General features: G+C 42.5%; 1 protein-coding gene across 1 annotated transcript in view; it reads left to right on the top strand.

The window, feature by feature from the left end:
• The window catches only part of LOC144248180 (uncharacterized), a 112,034-nt gene that overhangs the window by 58,160 nt on the left and 36,013 nt on the right, over positions 1-17,861 (top strand). The window contains exon 8 of the mRNA XM_085567028.1: positions 1-17,861. This exon is cut by the window's left edge and continues 25,320 nt beyond it; it is cut by the window's right edge and continues 28,905 nt beyond it. The gene's annotated coding sequence lies outside the window, so the exon portion shown is untranslated.

Below are 17,861 nucleotides of genomic sequence, written 5' to 3'. Positions count from 1 at the left end.
AGGCTGTTTCTTCTCATCTTGTCCCTTATTAATTGGAAGCAGAGCCTGACCCCCCCGGCTGTGCAGAGCTCAAGGTCCCCCCTGAGCCTCCTTTCCTCCAGGCTGAGCCCCTTCCCAGCTCCCTCAGCCTCTCCTGGGGCTCCATTCCCTTTCCCAGCTCCGTTCCCTTCTCTGGACTTGTTGGTCTTTCAAGCTGTGAGGGGCCCAGAGCTGCCCCCAGGATCTGAGGTGTGGCCTCAGCAGGGCCAGCACAGGGACAGTCCTGCCCTGCTCCTGCTGCCACCCCAGGGCCGGGACACCCTGGGCTCGTGTCCAGCTGCTGTCACAGCACCCCCGGGCCCTTTTCCAGCCCCTTTTCCCCCATTCTGGAGCTGGGGGGTTGTTGTGATCCGAGGGCAGGAGCCAGCACTGCCCCTGGGTGTCCCTCATCCCATGGATCCAGCCTGTCCAGACCCTCTGCAGAGCCCTCCTGCCCTCCAGCGGATCCACATCCCAGCCCGGTGCTGCCCGGGACTGCCCCAGGGCCCTCGATGGCCTCATGCACACCCGTGCTGGGGGTGCTGGACAGGCCTGGCCCCAGCCCCGATCCCATGGGAGCCCCGCTGGTGCCAGCCCCGCTGGGTGTCCCTGCGCTGCCGCCGCTCCCGGCCCTGCCCTCGGCCAGTCCTGCCCCAGGCTCGGGGCCCTGCCGTGAGCAGCCGCTTTCTCCAGGAGATGCCGTGGCACAAGGAGCCAAAGGCTCTGTGCAGTGCGGGAGGACACGTCCACAGCCTTTCCCTCGGCCCTGAGCAGGTCACCTTGGCACAGGCTGGGCAGGCAGGACCTGCCTCTCCTAAAGCCAGGCTGGCTGGGCCTGATGCCCTGGCTGTCCTCTTCCTGTCCTGATGGCACTCCAGGTGACCTGTGCTCCATGGTCTCCTGGCACTGGGGGCAGGGGACAGGCCTGTAATTTCTTGGAGGAAAGGATGGAGATTCTCCTTAGCATTCCTTTTGCTGCTGATGAATTTCTAAAAATAATTACATTGTCAGCAGCCAGATCAAGTTCCATTTGGGCTTTGGACCTTCAAACTTTCTTCCTGCAGAGCCCCACAAAATCCATGTTGTCCTCTTCAGTCTGGCTGATCCTTCATCCAGAGATTGTTAGCCCTCCTTTTTTCCCTGAATTCCAGACACAGGTCTCTCCTCAACCAGGCCAGTCTTCCCCACTGCCTCATCTTATGCCACATGAGGTCAATCTCTCCTGCACCTTGAAGAATATCCAGTGTTCCTGGATTCCTTTGTCCTTCAGGAAGCCTTCCATGGGGACTTTCTCTGCCAATCCCTTAACCATGCCAGTCTGCCCTCTGGAAGTCCTAGGTGGCAGTTCTGTTGCACCCATCCTTACTTCTCTGGAAATCAAAAATCATATTTCCATGATCACCAAGCCCAAGATAGCCTCCAGCTGTCCCATCACCTACCAGCTCTTCTCTCTTCCTGAACAACAGGTCCAGTGGCCGTTTTCCCTCATAGCCTCATTCAGTTGTCAGCAGCTTCTCTGCCACATGCTTCAGGAATCTCCTAGGCTGTTTTCTGTGTGATCTATTGTATTTCCAGCAGTCACATGGTCAATTGATGTTCCTCACAGAACAGAAGACTGAGATTTCTGCCTCTTCCTCCTGGTTAGGTGGTCAACAAGAAATCTATCACCATGATATGTTGCTGGACCTCCCCCTGGTTTCTGTCCATGAACCATCAACCCTTTTGTCAGCATCATCAAATTCTACACAGTCAAAACACTCCCTGACATACAGGCCTTGCATCCCACGGAGAGACCAGTATTTGAGAAATGGGAAGTGTTTGGTTAAAACAGTAATTGCTACTGCTAATTTTTCTTCTTACCTTGAGCCACATATGTTCCTATCTCTCCTGCTTGGAGCATTGCTTTGACTGTGGTAAGGGGAAGATTTTATAAAATCATTGCAATTTAAGGAGCAATTACTGCATGCTGTTCAAAACTTTTCACCTGAGTATCTTTGGTCTGAATCTTTGCCTGGTCTGTAAAGACATTTTATCAGATTAACCACAAAATCAGTGTTTCATGGAGGAACAGTAACATTTCCCTGTATATCCACAGTGGAGTATGACTGTGTGTGTTTATATTAATCCCAAGGTGTTTAAGGTTTCATGCATTGTACCTCTTCCGGTAAGCACACTAAAAAATCAGGTGGCATTAATGGTGAAAATGCAGAAAAATCTACAGACCCTCAACCAGAATGACTGAAGTCACCTGCTGTCCCCTGAGCAAGCAGAACTGGGAGTGAGTGTGTTGGAGGACAAACTCATTTCCTGTGGCCCCTCTTTGAAGGAAGTCCGATAATTTCAGGATCAGAACTCACTTTTAAAAAAACTTCTGTAAATGTAAAAAACCTTCTACCTGTAAATCTAAAAGTACCAGACTCTTCGCTTAAACAGCTGGCAACCAAGGACCTCCTCCCCCTCCTCCCCCAGCAGTTTCTGTCATGACACTAAGGAAGGAACAGCAACAAAAAAAAGAGATGATGGCAAATTGTTTCTTATCAGAGGAAGTCTACTTCATAACTGACTCACTGGAATAATTATCTGTCAAGTTGTGTGTAGGAAGAGTGTGTGTTTTCTTTCCTCAGCCCGAATTAATTATGATTCTTACCAAACTGGACATTCCTTCAAGAAGATTTCTTTGTTGTTTAGCAGGATCTTGCTGTTTAGGAAGGTAACTGATTCTTGGAGGGAGCTTTAAAATCCCAGTACCATGGGATTTTTATTTTGGTGAGCAAGGCTTACCATAATTTGCAGGAACAGTGTGACCATGCTAGATTAGGGCACTGGTTATTTTCTCTATGATTTTGATGGAGTCCAACTGCAAGTAAATAAATGAAGGGCAAAATCTCCAAAATGAAGCTAGGCAGTTTGATCAAGTTGTGACACAAGAGAGAACATTTTCCTCCTAATCCATGTGAGCTGTCCATATACCCAGTAAATAATGAGGTATGTGTCTACCAGTTTTCTAAAGCTATTTTGGGAACTGGATGAATAAACAGGAAGGAAAAAATAAAGCTGATATTTGTTCCCCCTTTCCCATTCTTGAAGAGAGAATTTGACAAAATTTTCCTTAAAATGTGAAGTTTTAAACAAAACTCAGTCTACTCTTTGTTGTCAGTGTAGCCAGGACCACTGATTATAGCCATCAAGTCATTAATATTGCAGAAAACTCACAAATGGTGTGCAGAGAGCCTTCACAAGAGATGTCCATGTTCATTAAAAATACTACCTTTCTTTCTCTTTAACATTTTGGCTTGAAGATTTGTCTCCATCCTACATCAAACAACAGGGTAGAAAACAGGACCCTAACATTATCCAGCTCACTTCCACCTTTTTATCTGATTCTTCTTTAAAGAGCTCTTGGATGGGTGATCTGTTGTTTGTCATTCATCACTTGTAGCTTGCTTTTTTATTTTCTTCTAAGATAAGTCATCAAAGAGAAGTGGGGGTTAAAATACAATTTGGAATAGCATCACAGATTGCAAGGCCAATGTTGCCTGACTTCCCACATGATTCAAGCAAGTGCTCCAAGCTGGCATTTCTCATTGCCCTGTGGTAGTAAATTACAGTAGCTGGTGATAGCAATCAGAGGTGAGGAGAATAGTCTTTCCTTCTATTGCTTTGCAAGGTAGAATTCAGAAACATTTCTCTTTGCCAAAGAAGAGCTCTCTGCCAGGCACTGTGTGTGTGTGTTTAAGTAAATAGAAGGAGATTTACCTTCTGAAGCTCATGTGAAATCATTCAAACTTGACATCATACCAAGACATTGCATGAAAGGAGGTTACACTCACTATGCCTTAAGCCAGGGCAGAAATGTGACTGACCAAACAGCTCTAGCATCTCAGGAAGCCCAGAGCCATGGAAATCGCTATGAGTAGCCAAGCCCTTGCCTCTTTATTTATCAACCATGAAACCTGTTGAACAGGCTTTCTCATACCAGACTTGGCTAGGATGGACTTGTGCCAAGAAGTCAGTGGTAGCAGATGAAACCACCTTCAAGAGAAAACAATGTTCTAAGTTGAAATAAATCATATTTTAAAGGTGTCTGAATGTTGTAGCGCAGCATCTGAAGACAATTCTCAAGTGCTAATCTGATCTCTACAGTGTAGAACTGTTGTGACTGGGTGTTGTCTGCTCACATGGTGAAGAAATCACGTAAGAAATATTCCCTCATTTCCTCCAAGGATTAATTCTTCTAGGTGCAAACATAGAGGGCTTTACACCTAAACCAAATGGAGACTTGGAGGTCTATCTTTACAAATCAGTCACTTTACTCAGGAATTTCCTTAAAGGTTCAGTGGGACTGGGAGGCACAAGCTGAACCTTATGTTGGCAGTGCTCAAAGGATGTGTTGTAGCCATAGCTTTGCATCAAAGGAAGGGAAATTGTTTAGGACTAAGAGGTAAGAAAGAAAACCTGCATGCAGGAGAAACTCTGGGGAGGTCATTAGCAAGGCAGGATGTAACTGTCTGAGCTGGTGTCAGAGCAGGACACAGGTCTTGTCGTTGGTACATATGTGGAAAATGCAATTAAATACAAAGGTACATGTCTATAACATCTATACCTAGATCTGTATATATCTATTATCTACATCTATGTGTATCTATTTTTATCTACATCATCTATCTGCACCTATATCTATCTATATCATCTGTATCTATATCTTATCTATATCTGTGTCTGTATCTCTATCTCCATGCTTCTGTGTGTACTTACCACCTCAGCATGAATGATCTATGAAGAAACAGAAGGGGGACTGAGAAGAATGGAAAAACATCAAAAATAGGTCTAATTATTTTCTAATTTTATTTCCCTTTGCTAGCTGTAGTTCTCAGAAGGAGTGTTTGCTAGCCAGCTTGTAAACATGCCAGTTTAAAGTGTATGCAAACACAGCATGGCCTTTGCATATCCTCAGAACAGCTGAGTGCACAGGTGAAAGCCTGTGTTTCACGGATGTGTCTCAGCGCTTTCGGCTCTTCTCTTTTCAAATCCTGTCCCTCTGTGGTTCAGAGAACATTTTTAGAAGTCTCCTTGTTTGTGGTGACACCATGGGAAAGCAGCACTGTCTTTTCCTTCTGCTGGAGGGGAAAAAAGGTGGTTATCATTCAACATGCACAAAGTAATGGGCAGGTCAGATCTTCTACCAGTCTTTGCCCAGCAGCCAAGTTGCAGCAGTAAGGATCTGACCAGAAGCAGCCTGGTAGTGTTAAAGCCAGTAAAGAAGGGCTGGGTTACACCAGCTGGGGATCTGACCACTGTCTATACCCTTAAAAATAACCCAAACAACACAGACTCTGCTTGAGCCCTGGTGTGCTTTTTCAGATGGTTCATAAATTTATTTGACTGGATACCCAACATGGACCACCTGCTATGTTGATAGAAAAATGAAACGAGCTTGAAGAGTGCTAAAAAACCTGAAGGAAGAGAGGGAGAAAAGCCCAGTGTCTGACTGACATCCTTGGTAAGGGGCAACCTTGCTGCATAAACATAGGAAGTAGCCATTCTTTTTAACTTCTCATTTTCATAAAGGTCATGTCACCAGCTGGTCTGCCAAGCTTGTTTTCCCCCTGACAAAAGAAAGACATGCTCCTTGTCAGGACCAGAGGAGCTGGAGGTAGAAATGAGTTTGGTTCTCCAGCCAGACCCTCCATTGTTTGGGACATATTTTATTATTTGAATTCAAAGTCTGGAATTTCAAAGTCTGGAATAAGCTCAGACTTTTTGTATTACTCATATGAGTTATTATTAGTACTCCTATTACTTGTGTAAGTTTCTGTGTGAAATGCATGTTCCTAATCTTTAGTTTTCTCTGAGACAGTAATTTCCTCAGAGGTGGATAGCAACCAAGACCTTCCCTCTGGTCCATACTGTCTACTGTCCATGGTCAGGTTTCCAGACTATGACTAAGTAACATGTTGAAAAATTTGTCTTGACATACACCTTGGAGAAAATAAAACATGCAGAAATAATTTCACTAGCTTTTGGTTTTTCTCCCTGAATAAAATGCAGCTGTTAAGCAAACTACAAATTCCACCAGCCCAGAGGCCTCAGCACAGCACATGAATGTGAATTTATCAAAGTTCTGGTGAATAAGATGAGAAAGCCTCCTTCATAAGCAGGGGGAAGACCTGCATGGGTCTCACACCAGAGTAGGTAAATGAGAAGAGCTACATAGTACCTGTTGAATGTTTTTAGGTTTTGTGTAAACTTTATCTTCACAGAGTGCATTTGGAGTTACAGAGAAGAGGGTGAGGTGCAAGTGCCGTAAGTAAAGGCCAGAGATACCTCATTAGGACCTACAGTCCCAGTGCTTCAGAAAACTTTGAGCATTCTCTGGTCGCAGAAAGGAGATAGAATGATTTTAAGGGCTGTGAATTGCTTGTTCTTTTATATCAGAGGTGTTAGTGGAAGTCTCTTTTTGCAACTAATGATAAAAAGCAGGTTATCTTTTTATGGCAGAATATATTTTGGTCCAATTGTACTTTTTTTTCTTTCTTTTTTGTGTGCCTCGTAATAAGCTTGCTCTCTCTACTTCTAAAGTACATGAATCATTGTATTTATCACTAATATGTGCTGGAGTTGAAAATAATTTCTTTATTTTCAATCATTCTCAGTCCTGCTGGAGTTATACTTGTCCTGGACTGCAGCTTGGCTTCCAAGTCTCACTCCTTGTAAATGGAAAGGAGCCTTAAACACAAGTCTGGATATGAGTGTACTCCTTTGCTCTTCCTCATCCCATTTTCCCTCATGCAAAAGCACCTTTGGAGCTTACTGTTGGTTTATGTCTGTGATATTTGGCTATAGTTAAGATTTTTGGGGTTTATTACTTTTTGGAGAAGTGTCTTACAGCTAAGAAAATGAACCTTTCTCTACAGCACCATTACATTTTGGAGAGAGCTCCTCCAGGGATGTTTTAGTAAAAGCCAGTCCTAGATGGGATGGATCATTGTGGGAGTGAGAGAAGAGTTTAATGACATTAAAATTGTTTTCTCCCTGCCAAGACTTCTCTCAAAAGCTCTTGTAACTTTCAGCAGCTCTGGTGGTATCAGGACAGGGACTGTCAGGACTGAAGTTTTAGCAGTTTTATGTTGTTGTATCATGTACAAGCTCTTGGTGTGTCTCTATATCATCCCTTACCATTTTACCCTCTGATCCTCCCCTTTTTTCCACCTTGTTTTCTTTTTGTGGGATATTGGTCTCTCATGTTGCATTCCTGTCTCTCTGCAGGATGGTTGCTGGCTGGTCCCAGTGTAGAAGTTGTAGCTGACCTGTAGTAGGTGACAGCTGAATAAATGGACTGATGGCAACCTCAGAAAGCTGGACTAAGGGAAATGCAAACCCCTGTGCCATGGGTGGGACAAGATGGATGCAGAGAAAGATGCTTAGGCAAGGAGTACCAGCAGCTGGGCTCTCCAGGGAGGCTCAAGCTGACAGGGCACACAGCTGGAAAAGGGATGCTGCTTTGAGGCAAAAAAATGCACATTTGGTCCTTTGGTTGGTGGACTGAACCAGGAATAGGTTGCCCAGAGAGGCCATGGAATCTCCAACCTGGATTATTCTGCCCCTGCTAACCCTGGCTGTGTTTGTGGTGGGCTGGAGCCTGTCTGAAGTCCGGGCTGACCCACTCCACTGCTGCCTGAAGTTCAGACAGAGCTCACCATGGCACTACTGCATATTTCCACTACTTTTCTCCTCTGAGAGTTCATCTGCCCCAAAATTTATCTCTTGAAATAAAGTAGTTTATAATATTTTCCACTCACAAGCCTTTAACTTTGCGATGCTTTCCTCAAGGATAAAAGCAGTGGGAGAACTGCATTTTTAAAGGAATCCCCACTTGAGTTACAGATGACATGCTTGCACGCTTGTGAAATGTATTTGCTCAGAGTTCCTTTGTTTGCTGCTGCCAGCCTTGTGGTGAGCTTGTGCCCATGTGGCTTCCTGGTGGCTTCCCCAAGGCTCCCTTGGGCACACACAGCATTGGCTGCTGTGAAGTTCACCACAGGACTGAAGTGAGAATAATTTAGCAGTCTGAAAGATGGATTCCTGCCTGTCAGAAAGACCATTCCAGTGTCCAGGGTGCATCCTCTGTGTTAATCGACAGGTGAGGAAATGTAAAGGCTTCTTCACACCCTCCTTGCTGTGGATTTCTTTCAACTAAGCCATTGTATTTCTGTTTCTGAGGGACAGAGGGAAGATTCTGTATCTTTTGTTTCAAGGCCTTAGGGTCAGAACTTCATCTTTGGCTGTCTTTAGGTTGCTACATCAAAGTAGGCAGTAAGAAATTAAAACCACCCGGATAACATAATAAAAAAGAACAAGCCATTTAGGGAAAAAAAAAAAAAATCAATATTTTGTCTTTTAGATCCCCAGTGGGAAATACTATTGTAGAGAAGACAGAGGGGAAAACATGAACAATGGGCTCCTCCTGCCCTAATTGCAAGTACAGCAGTCATGTCAAGTGTGAATTTGAGAGATAGAGATATGGACTGTTTTGTAAACAGGACAGAGCTGCTGAAGCAGAAGGACAATAGCTAAGGAGCAACCTGTAGCTAAATCTACCTCCAATAAGTTGTATCTGAGGAAGTAAGCATAATTCCTGATAAATGTATTTTTCTTTTATCTCCTGCTGGATGCTCTTGCTACATTTTATATGAAGCTTGATTGTCTAAATGGGTGTCATGTTTTGTAAATACTTACAGGTGTGGGAAAAATTGGTGGGGGAATGGCTGATTTCTGGATGTCACTTGGATGGCGTAAAAAAGCAGCTGCTGCTTTGCAGAGCTGCTGCAACTGGACCTGATCAGAGCAGGGGTCTTTGAGGCCATGAGAAGGTGTTAAAATCTCACTGGGCTTCCCTGTCCACAGAGTGTTTAGTCTCCAGAGGCAGAGCAGCAGTCACATTTTGAAACACCATGTGTTCGGGTTTAGGGGCATCTTTCCTACCCATTTAGTGAATATAGCCACTCTTCTTTATTGACATTATGGAGTGAAAAGTGACTGCTCCACCAGCCAAAATAAATTAAACCGACCTTGTTAGGATTGCTGCCTCTGAGCATTAAAAACATGAAACACACTCTGGGCAGCAAGTCTTTAAATACACAGGGAAAAGGTGCAGAGGTTAAAGAATACTCAGATAAGTTAGATATATGCAAGTCAGCAGGACCTTGTGAAATTCACCCTGGAGTACTGCAGGTACTGGCTGAGGTGATCTCTGAGCTATTAGCAATTATCTCTGAGAGCTCGTGGAGGATGAGTGAGGTCCCAGCGGATGGGAGAAAGGCAAACACAGAACCTGCCTTTGAAAAGGAGAAATAGGAAGACCAAGGGAATCACAGGCCAGTCAGCCTGGCTTTGATACTGAGAAAAATGCAGGAGCAAATTATTGAACAATCAATTTGTAAATACCTAGAGGAAAATAAGGTGATAAGAAACAGCCTGCATGGGTTTGTCAAGAACAAATCACATCAAAGCAATCTCATTTCCTTCTTTGACAGAGTAACTGGCCCAGTGGACAAGGAGGAAGAAGCAGATGTGATAGATCTTGACTTTAGCAAGGCTTTTGACACACATCCACATGACATTTTCATAAGTAAACAGGAGAAATATGGTTTAGATGAAGTTATTATTTCATGGGTGCAAAACTGAAAAATTTGGCTTATCAATAAAGCAGTTATCGATGGTTTGTTGTCAGACTGGGAAAACATATCAAATAAGATAGTACAGAGGACTGTTTTAGGTCCAGCATTATTCAATATTTTCAGGTTTGATGGTGGAATATGTAGAAAACTTCAAAAAATTGCATATGATACCGAACAAGGAGGGGTTACAAACACTTTGCAGAACAGGATTTGAATGCAAAATGGGCTTGATAAATTGAAGAAAGTCTCTGAAATCAATAGGATGAAATTCAATAAAGGAAGACAAGTGCAATGTATTACTTTTGAGGAAGGAAAAATCAAATGCACAAGTATTAAATGGGAAACAACTAGTTTGAGAGCAGTTTTCATAAAAGAGGCTTAGCACAGAGCACAGGCAAAATGAAATCCAGAAATGTGGAGAGTAAATTCCACGATTGTATGAATTAATAGCAAATATTGTGAATAACTGGGAAATAATTATCTAGTTCTGCCCTGAGTGGTGGAGCCTGACCCAGGAATATTACATCTGTGTCCAACAGTAATGGCACATTTTGAAAAATCATTCTCCTTTAGATGGAAAAAGAACAAAGCCTAGAAAACAATTTCTATGAGAAAAAGCTGAATTAACTGAGTATGGGCTTTTTACTTAAGAAAAAGTATAATGCATCTACAGTATGGAAAATATTATTTAAAACCTTGTAAAGAAAAGGGCACTTGCCTGCTTTCCCTGTTTAAAATGGTGTAAAAAAGGAAAAGAAAAAAAAAGAATGGAATAAACTAAAGCAGGTAGATAGATGTTCTGGCTATGGGGATGATACTGCACTGGAACAGCGTGAGGATATTCTGGAATCCTTGTTTCAAGTCCTGAAAATGGGTCAGACAGACATCTGTCTGTGATGTGAAACAGATGTCCTCTGGAGGGTACTCCTACTTTTACATTTCTACAGTAATTCATACTCCTCAGTCAAGAGAGAAGCTCACATGAACAAGTTAAGCAAGAATTAAATGCATGGATATAAATTTCCTCCCAGACTCCCACTTTTCCACTGCAAAATTCTTTTTTTTTGGATTTATGTATGCTCACACAGTCTTCTGTTCTCCTTTTCACCTGTCTTTGCCTTGAAACAGAGGGAAGAGTTGCTAGTCATTCCAAAATTATATGAGAGATTATGAAGCTAGACAGAGCTGCCTTCTATCCAAACATGAAATTATGCATGTTTGTTCTGCTGGGCTGGTTGCTGGTGCAAAATCAAGACCAAAAGACTTAAAAAAAAACCCCAAAACCCAAACCTTTTAAATATTATCTGCTGTAAGCTGCTCTAAGATGCAGTTTTTCTTTTCCTCTTTTTGTTTTTGATGAAGATACACAGTCAGAGAATGAAGCTTTATAAACATGCCTTCTCCCTTTTAATAATAGACATGGGACAAACTGCATGATACTTTTATGATGTTTTATTGGCGTGATTTTGAACTGGTGTGTTATTTATGGGACCATCCTAGACAGAATGCAGCAAACCCTCTGCATCTTGTTTCTGTGTGAGCGTGCATCCCAAAACATAACCTTGAAATACACAGTCAGAAGTATGATCTTCATTTAGGGCTGTAAGGCCAGAAATCTTAGTCATCAAGTGTTGCTTTGTGTGAAGACTATGAGAAGAAAAAGCCACTTCTATATGACTGTTCTAACATATTTAACTGCAGGATTTGCATTATGGTGGATTCTACACTCAAAGAGCAGAATGTCTCTTCTCCTTGATGTGTTTGGCTTTGTGATGATACCTGCACAAAATAAATTTGTCAAATCCTTTTTAAAAGGGCTACAAAGCTGTGCTCACCAGTAAAGAAGTGCTTGCCTGGCTGTGAAACTTGGATCCTTTCCTTTGTATCTCTGTGGAACCTTTCCAAGTGCAGGAACCAGGGATGTTATATTTTGTGTAGATGTTTGTGGGGATGAGTGTACTCGCTCCCAAATCTGGGACTTGGACTTCCTCCTAAAAGTGGAGGTCTAGGAGCAGAAATATCTGTATTTGGGGAAGTGATATTTATTTGCCAGGTGAGCTGGCCTGTAGGTGTTTGAGTGGGATCAGCAGTCAGCTCCTTGGGAGGGGCTTGTCCAGGATGTGGGGAGTGTTCCCAACCATCCAGAGGGAGCCAGGACAGCTGGAGCCAGGCTCATGCAGGATGCTAAGGCTGCATTCATGTGATGCTGTGTTCATGGGTGTAGACATCTGTGCCAAGGTTAATAGTGTTACCAACCTTCCTTTTCTCTGTTTTGTTCTGGCTCACATTTTTAACCTCCATGCTTTAGTTTTGCCTGTTTTTAAAGTCTCACATTACCATTTGCAACTGCGAGTTTGTCAAAACTGAGCCCCTCAGGATCTACTGAAGTGCCAGCAATCTTTTATACACCACTAAAGTCTTGCTAAAAGACTATTTTGAGACTTTACTGATACTGTGAAGAAAAATAAACTCGTAGTTAGTGACCCTTACATGTAGCATGGTTGAACTGATAGGAAGATGCACCACTACTCACATTTATGGTGAGGTGTACAGTACATAACTTTTAAGAGGGAATTTTGGAGCAGAAGGTTTTGGGAGGTCACTGGCAATACTGTCATTCACTTGCCAGTGAGAAGATAGAACCATATTTAGAGCCACTTTTACCTCTGTTTTGTGTAATATAATGGTTTTTGAGCTTTCATTAGCTACCACAAATGAAAGATTTGTGGTAGTATGGGACAAAGTGGGTTCTTCTTACCACTTGCAAAAGGTCTTATTAAACATAAAGTAAAATAAAGCTTCCTGGATCTAAATATAGGCAGGACTAAATTGGCAGATCTCAGTAAGCATGACTGCTTAGTAACGGAGATAATGCTGAGTGAGCTTTATAGAAGGGGGAAAAAACCTAAACAACAACAAAAAACTCTTGTCTGAAATGCTGCCAAAAATTAATGTCTCTTTGAATGCCTCCCCTCCATGAAACACCACTGTCCTTGTTTTCCATCTCAGCCAGCTAGAAACATCTCACCAGAAGACATTTTCCCCAGTCTGAAACATATCCACAGCCTGTTCCATGCTAAAATTATTAATCATATAAGTTGTGTCCTGACAGACAGGAAAAAGCCTCACCAAACCCCAGTCTAAGACAAGAACAATTTCTGAGCATTTTTTTAAAAAGAATTAATGCTATATTCACAGAATAACCCATCTAGGAAGGAGTAACCTCTAGGTAATCAGCTGGCCAGGCAGCATAGAGGACACCCACCATAGATATTGTTAATCTTTAATTGTAGAGGTGATGCTGGTTAAGAGACAAGATCTGTTCTTATCTATGGCATTGGCCAGGAGGGTTTAAGTCCATTTTTAAAGCCTCTGAAATGATCTTGCTGAGACTGAGTCTTTTCTTTAATTTCTCACCCATGTTCCCTCAGCTCAAGCCTTCAGGCTGAGCTCTGTGTTGTGCCAGAGGGAAGAACTTTGGAGGGGCTGGGTGGGTACAGCCACCCTGCAATTGGGACTCTGTGGCTCTGCCCATTTCCAGTGACTCTCTGAGCTCATTCCCCAAGCCCTGAGTGGAGAGATGGTGTCTTCTGCAGATTTCTGGCTGTGACAAATTACTGCAACACAAAAAACAAGAGGGGACAGTCATGCAGATGTTGCAAGGTCATGCATGGAAAAAAGACAACACCAGTGAGCAGAAACTCAAATTATTTTTTGCTTACCAGCATTACTTTAGTTGATTACATCCACTGAATTATCCATAAAGGCAGACTTTGTGAAGAAGTATGGCCCACCTGTGATACATATATAAATATATACATGTATATGTTTATACATATCCTGGGGATAAATTTTAATGAGAGCTTCATCACAACCAGCTGGTGTTGTTTGAAACAAATTACATTAATAATGCGTCTGAATTTTCAGCACAAGACCAAATAATGAGAGTTGTAAAGCTGCAACATAATGTGGAGTCAACAGTTTAATGGGCTGGCACTCCCACCTTAGGCAAGGCTCTGAATCTGCCTCCTTCTGGAGGATGGGGTTTGACCTCCCTCTTCCACACCCTGCTGGATGTCACAGGGGTGCAGTCTCCTGGCACCGAGGAGAAATGCTGAGATATCTGACAGCGAGGCCTGTATTAACACTTCAGGTAGCACGTCTATTTTGGGGCCAGCAGGCTGGCAGCTCCCTGCTATGTGATACTTCTGTTCTCTGTCTCCCTGCTTTGGTGTGCTCTGGGTCCTGCTTGTGCCACCCTGTGCTGCGTGGGGGAGATGGTGGAACTCACAGCACTCCTCTTTCCTCTCTTGCTGGCCTGCAGCGGTGGAGGGGCAAAGGCAGGATGTGTTTTCAATGTGCTGCCTCAGTCAGGGTCTGAGAGGTCCAGTGAGGCACTTGGACAAGGATCTGCACCGTGCTGACAGTGTTGTTTCCATGGTGGAAAGGCTCCACTCCCGGTGATGCAGAGCACAGGGACGTTAATGTGGGGCTAGAATGCAGCAGCACCTCTGTGCTGCACAGTTCCCACAGTTTCCCACCAATGTTGGAGCAAACCTCCACCAGGATGAATGGATTTCACCACTCTTCTTGTTAAATATTCTCAGTACATGTGTCTAAGGCTTGCTAGAATGTTTCCTTGCTTCTCTATGACTTCTGACTGAAGATCAGCATGAACTCTTTGGTGCTCCCTTTCTCTTTCTTTGGGGGGAGGCAGCTCTCCTTACAAGCCACACTTTCTGCCTGGCTACCCAGACCTATCAGGAAGACATGATGAAAGGCAAATATGTGTCTCAGTGTATGCACAGACACAGAGATGCCCATGCCTGGGACTCTTGGTAAATACTTTAAGTGTAGAGTTTCTCTATAAATATTGTATTCTCCATAACCTATTTCTTCTACTCAGTCACTCTTGTCTGTCTTGACACTTAACTCTTGTGAATGTTTTCTTTACTTTCTAGATCATCCTTAATTAAAGGACTTCCTGATTTTCCACAATACCTTCCTTTTTTTTCCCCCCTTTTTTTCTTTTTTTTTTTTTTCCAAGGCTAATCTTCAATTAATACAGAATGGTGAGCATATAAATTAAAAAAATGTCTGTTGTGTGTTTTGCAATAAATCTGATCATTCCTCATACTGCTGCTCAGTATATCTCCCCTAAGGTATGCTGAATTTCATCAAATTACTACATCACCGGAATGTTGAGTGTTACTCATTTGTGTGCTAATTGCTCTTAATCTGGGCCCTTTTAAAAAGGTCGTCAATTAGACTTTATTGAATTGTCAGCCTTCCTAGCAGAGAAGGGAATCTGGTAGCTGGTGTAATGATGTCACAGATGGCTAAATACTCTGAAGTCTGAAGGGAAAAATGAATTAAATATAAGTTCAAGTTACACAATGTGGTGTGAAAATGTGGGAGCCAGGCTTTTTGTGGAGGAAACTACTGTTCAGGGCTGATTGAAGCTGACTCTAAAGACCTCTTTTATGGCACCCTCTGGAAAGAGCTATGAATAAATGACCCTTTCTCATCTTATTCCCAAGGTTCACCTTGAAATAGGTCTCTTCTATGTGGAGCAGATCTTCTGCCTTTTTAAGAACATCTCAAGGCCACCTTGCTGCTGTTTGTTTTCCTTTGCTGGAGGTTGGGCCAAGAAGATGAAAAGTTGTAGCCTGAATTGCTCAATACCCACCAGTTCTAAACTTTAACCTTACGTCAGCCAGAAATTTTTGCAGGTGTTTTGAGGACCTGGAGTAAATGAATCCATATTTTTTAATCCTTTTCATGGATTTGCTGTGTGTTACTCCTGTCAGTGTTTCTCCAGAAAGAATAGGTGAGCAATTTCGTGTTTTCACAGATTTTTTTTTTTTTTTTTGATAAGCAATTTGGTCTGAAGAAAATTTTGAATGAAGAACATTGCAACCAGAAGATAAATGGCAATCAATACTTGTTTCAACATGATGTATGCCTGAAATTGTACTTACCTATGCACAAGCACAATAATGATCAAAATTCTGGCATAAATAAAGATCTTTTAAGCTTCTGATAGTCAGTTTCCTTTGTTATTTGACCTCATTTATTATTGGATATGTAATTTCCACTGCACATTTAGCTCACATGCTTATTAGTCTTATCCAGTTAAGTAACAGAAATTCAAACCCCTTCTATTTGTGATATTACACATTTGGAGAGTGTTGAGAAAAGCCATAGAAAGGAGATGTAGTCATTATCCTGATCAGAAAACAGGGCAAAATGACAAGTCGATGGTGTGTGTACCTTACAGATCTCATTAATGGGTGCAATTTAGTTAGTCCTGAGGTAAAGATTTTTTAGGTCTTTTTGACTGCATGGGAAGAGAGGGCAAATCTAACTTTAAAAGGTTACCACCTTTTATAAAGCGTACTTGAAACTTTGAGAATTGTGAAATTTGAATGAAGGGCAGAGATAGTTACTGCGCGCTTTTTTTTGTTATTTTTCCTCCTCATTCAAGTAAGGTATGTCTGGGATTGGAGAGAAAGAGACAGAAGCTATCTTCAGAAGGGACAGAAAGGTTCCAAACAAGGCAACTGAGCTAGCAGAGAAAACAGACTGTACTTGTAAAAACTTCCAGTGGCTGTGTTAGCAGGGAAGAAGGAGCAGCGGTGGTGTTGGCAGCCTGTTCAGATGAAACTTCAGGGTTCTCTCCTGTGCACAGAGTTTGGCTGGCTTTGCTGTGGATCATAACCCCCTTGGAGAATGCAGGATTACATTCCTGCCACAGGAGTCCCTGATCTCTGTTGAGTTCTCTAATTGACACCCATATGCAAATACCAATATGGCCCAGTGGAGATTTTTGTTACCAATTGTGTGAGATACCGGAGGCTCATGTGTGGGGATGGCTGGAATATCTTAGTGTGGGAAGCACTGGGGAGTCCTGACTCTTTTTTTCATGTTGATTACTGTGAGATATGGAATTTCCTGGTTTTTTTAACTTCAGGATGGATTCTGATTCCTTTCACTTTACTCCTGAGCTGCATAGTACCTTGTTCCACAAGGAGTCCTGTTGGTTCAAAGCGAACACTCATTGGTGGGAAGGTACCATTCAACACACTAAAAACCTTGGAATGTAGTCCTTAAATCAAATTTTCTAGCTGAACTTTATGTGTGTGTTTATGTACATGTCTGGTTTTCAGCTGTTTTAATACAAGAGACTGTATTTTGCCCTTTTAGACTTCACTGAAACCTTTCATTTCCTGTGCTACTGTTAGGTCACAAAGCTTCATAATATTCTTCATTGTTGTTGTTTGTTTCATGCACTGAATTAGAAATTAATTCTCCCTCAGCTTCTCTTGCATGTGCTTCTAAAATGATATTCTCCATTTAATGTATTCCATGGTATGTGTGTCTCATCAAATGTGACAGATTGGGGTGATTCTGTCAATAATTCATATTTGATATCAAATAGAACAAAGTTAAGAGGGAATTGCAAGGTAATATAATCCCCATCCCCTTTAAGCAGATGAAGTTGGACTAAAATTGATGTCTTCGACCAGGACGCTTAACATTCAAAAACCAAACCTACCAGCACAGGGAGCTGCTTGTTTGGAAGTAATATGGGAAGCCAGGACAGAGGATAGCAGTTGATACCTTCAAAAGAAATCCTATGGGCCTCACTTTTCAGAGGTGAGGAAGCAACCACAGATCTCATCAAATTCCAGTGGAGTCCCAGGTGCTCAATATCTTTGAATTTCAAGCAGTTAAGTAGGGCATGCAAACTGGGATGCTGCAAGCTGACAACAGTTGAGGCTGATCCACTTGAAGGTGCTGCTAAAGCAGTTATTGAGACTAAAGGCTGAAGGGAAAACACTGAAATCAGTTTTGTACATGCCAGAGAGCTTTCAAATATCTTTGGCTTCTTTGATAGAGTCTGAGATTATTTGATTAGTACAGAGAAATAACAGTCAAGGAGGGTCTGATTTCTTTTTTTTAAAGCAGCTCTAAATGGTTGGAAGATGTGAGGACAACATTCTGTTTCTGCTCTGTCTGGGAGAGGAAGTCTCCCTGCTCTATGCCAAGAGTTTTCTCCATGATGCCTGATGGAAAGCAGGGACTCCTGCTGGGCTGTGCAGGCTTTCAGTGAAGCAGCTGTTCTTCAGAAAGGGGACAGCTGAAATTTCATATGGGTGCTGT

Source organism: Lonchura striata, chromosome Z (genome assembly GCF_050655825.1).
Source record: "Lonchura striata isolate lonStrDom1 chromosome Z, ASM5065582v1, whole genome shotgun sequence".
NCBI classification, from domain to species: Eukaryota; Metazoa; Chordata; class Aves; order Passeriformes; family Estrildidae; genus Lonchura; species Lonchura striata.
This window is presented reverse-complemented; position numbering and strand designations above follow the sequence as displayed.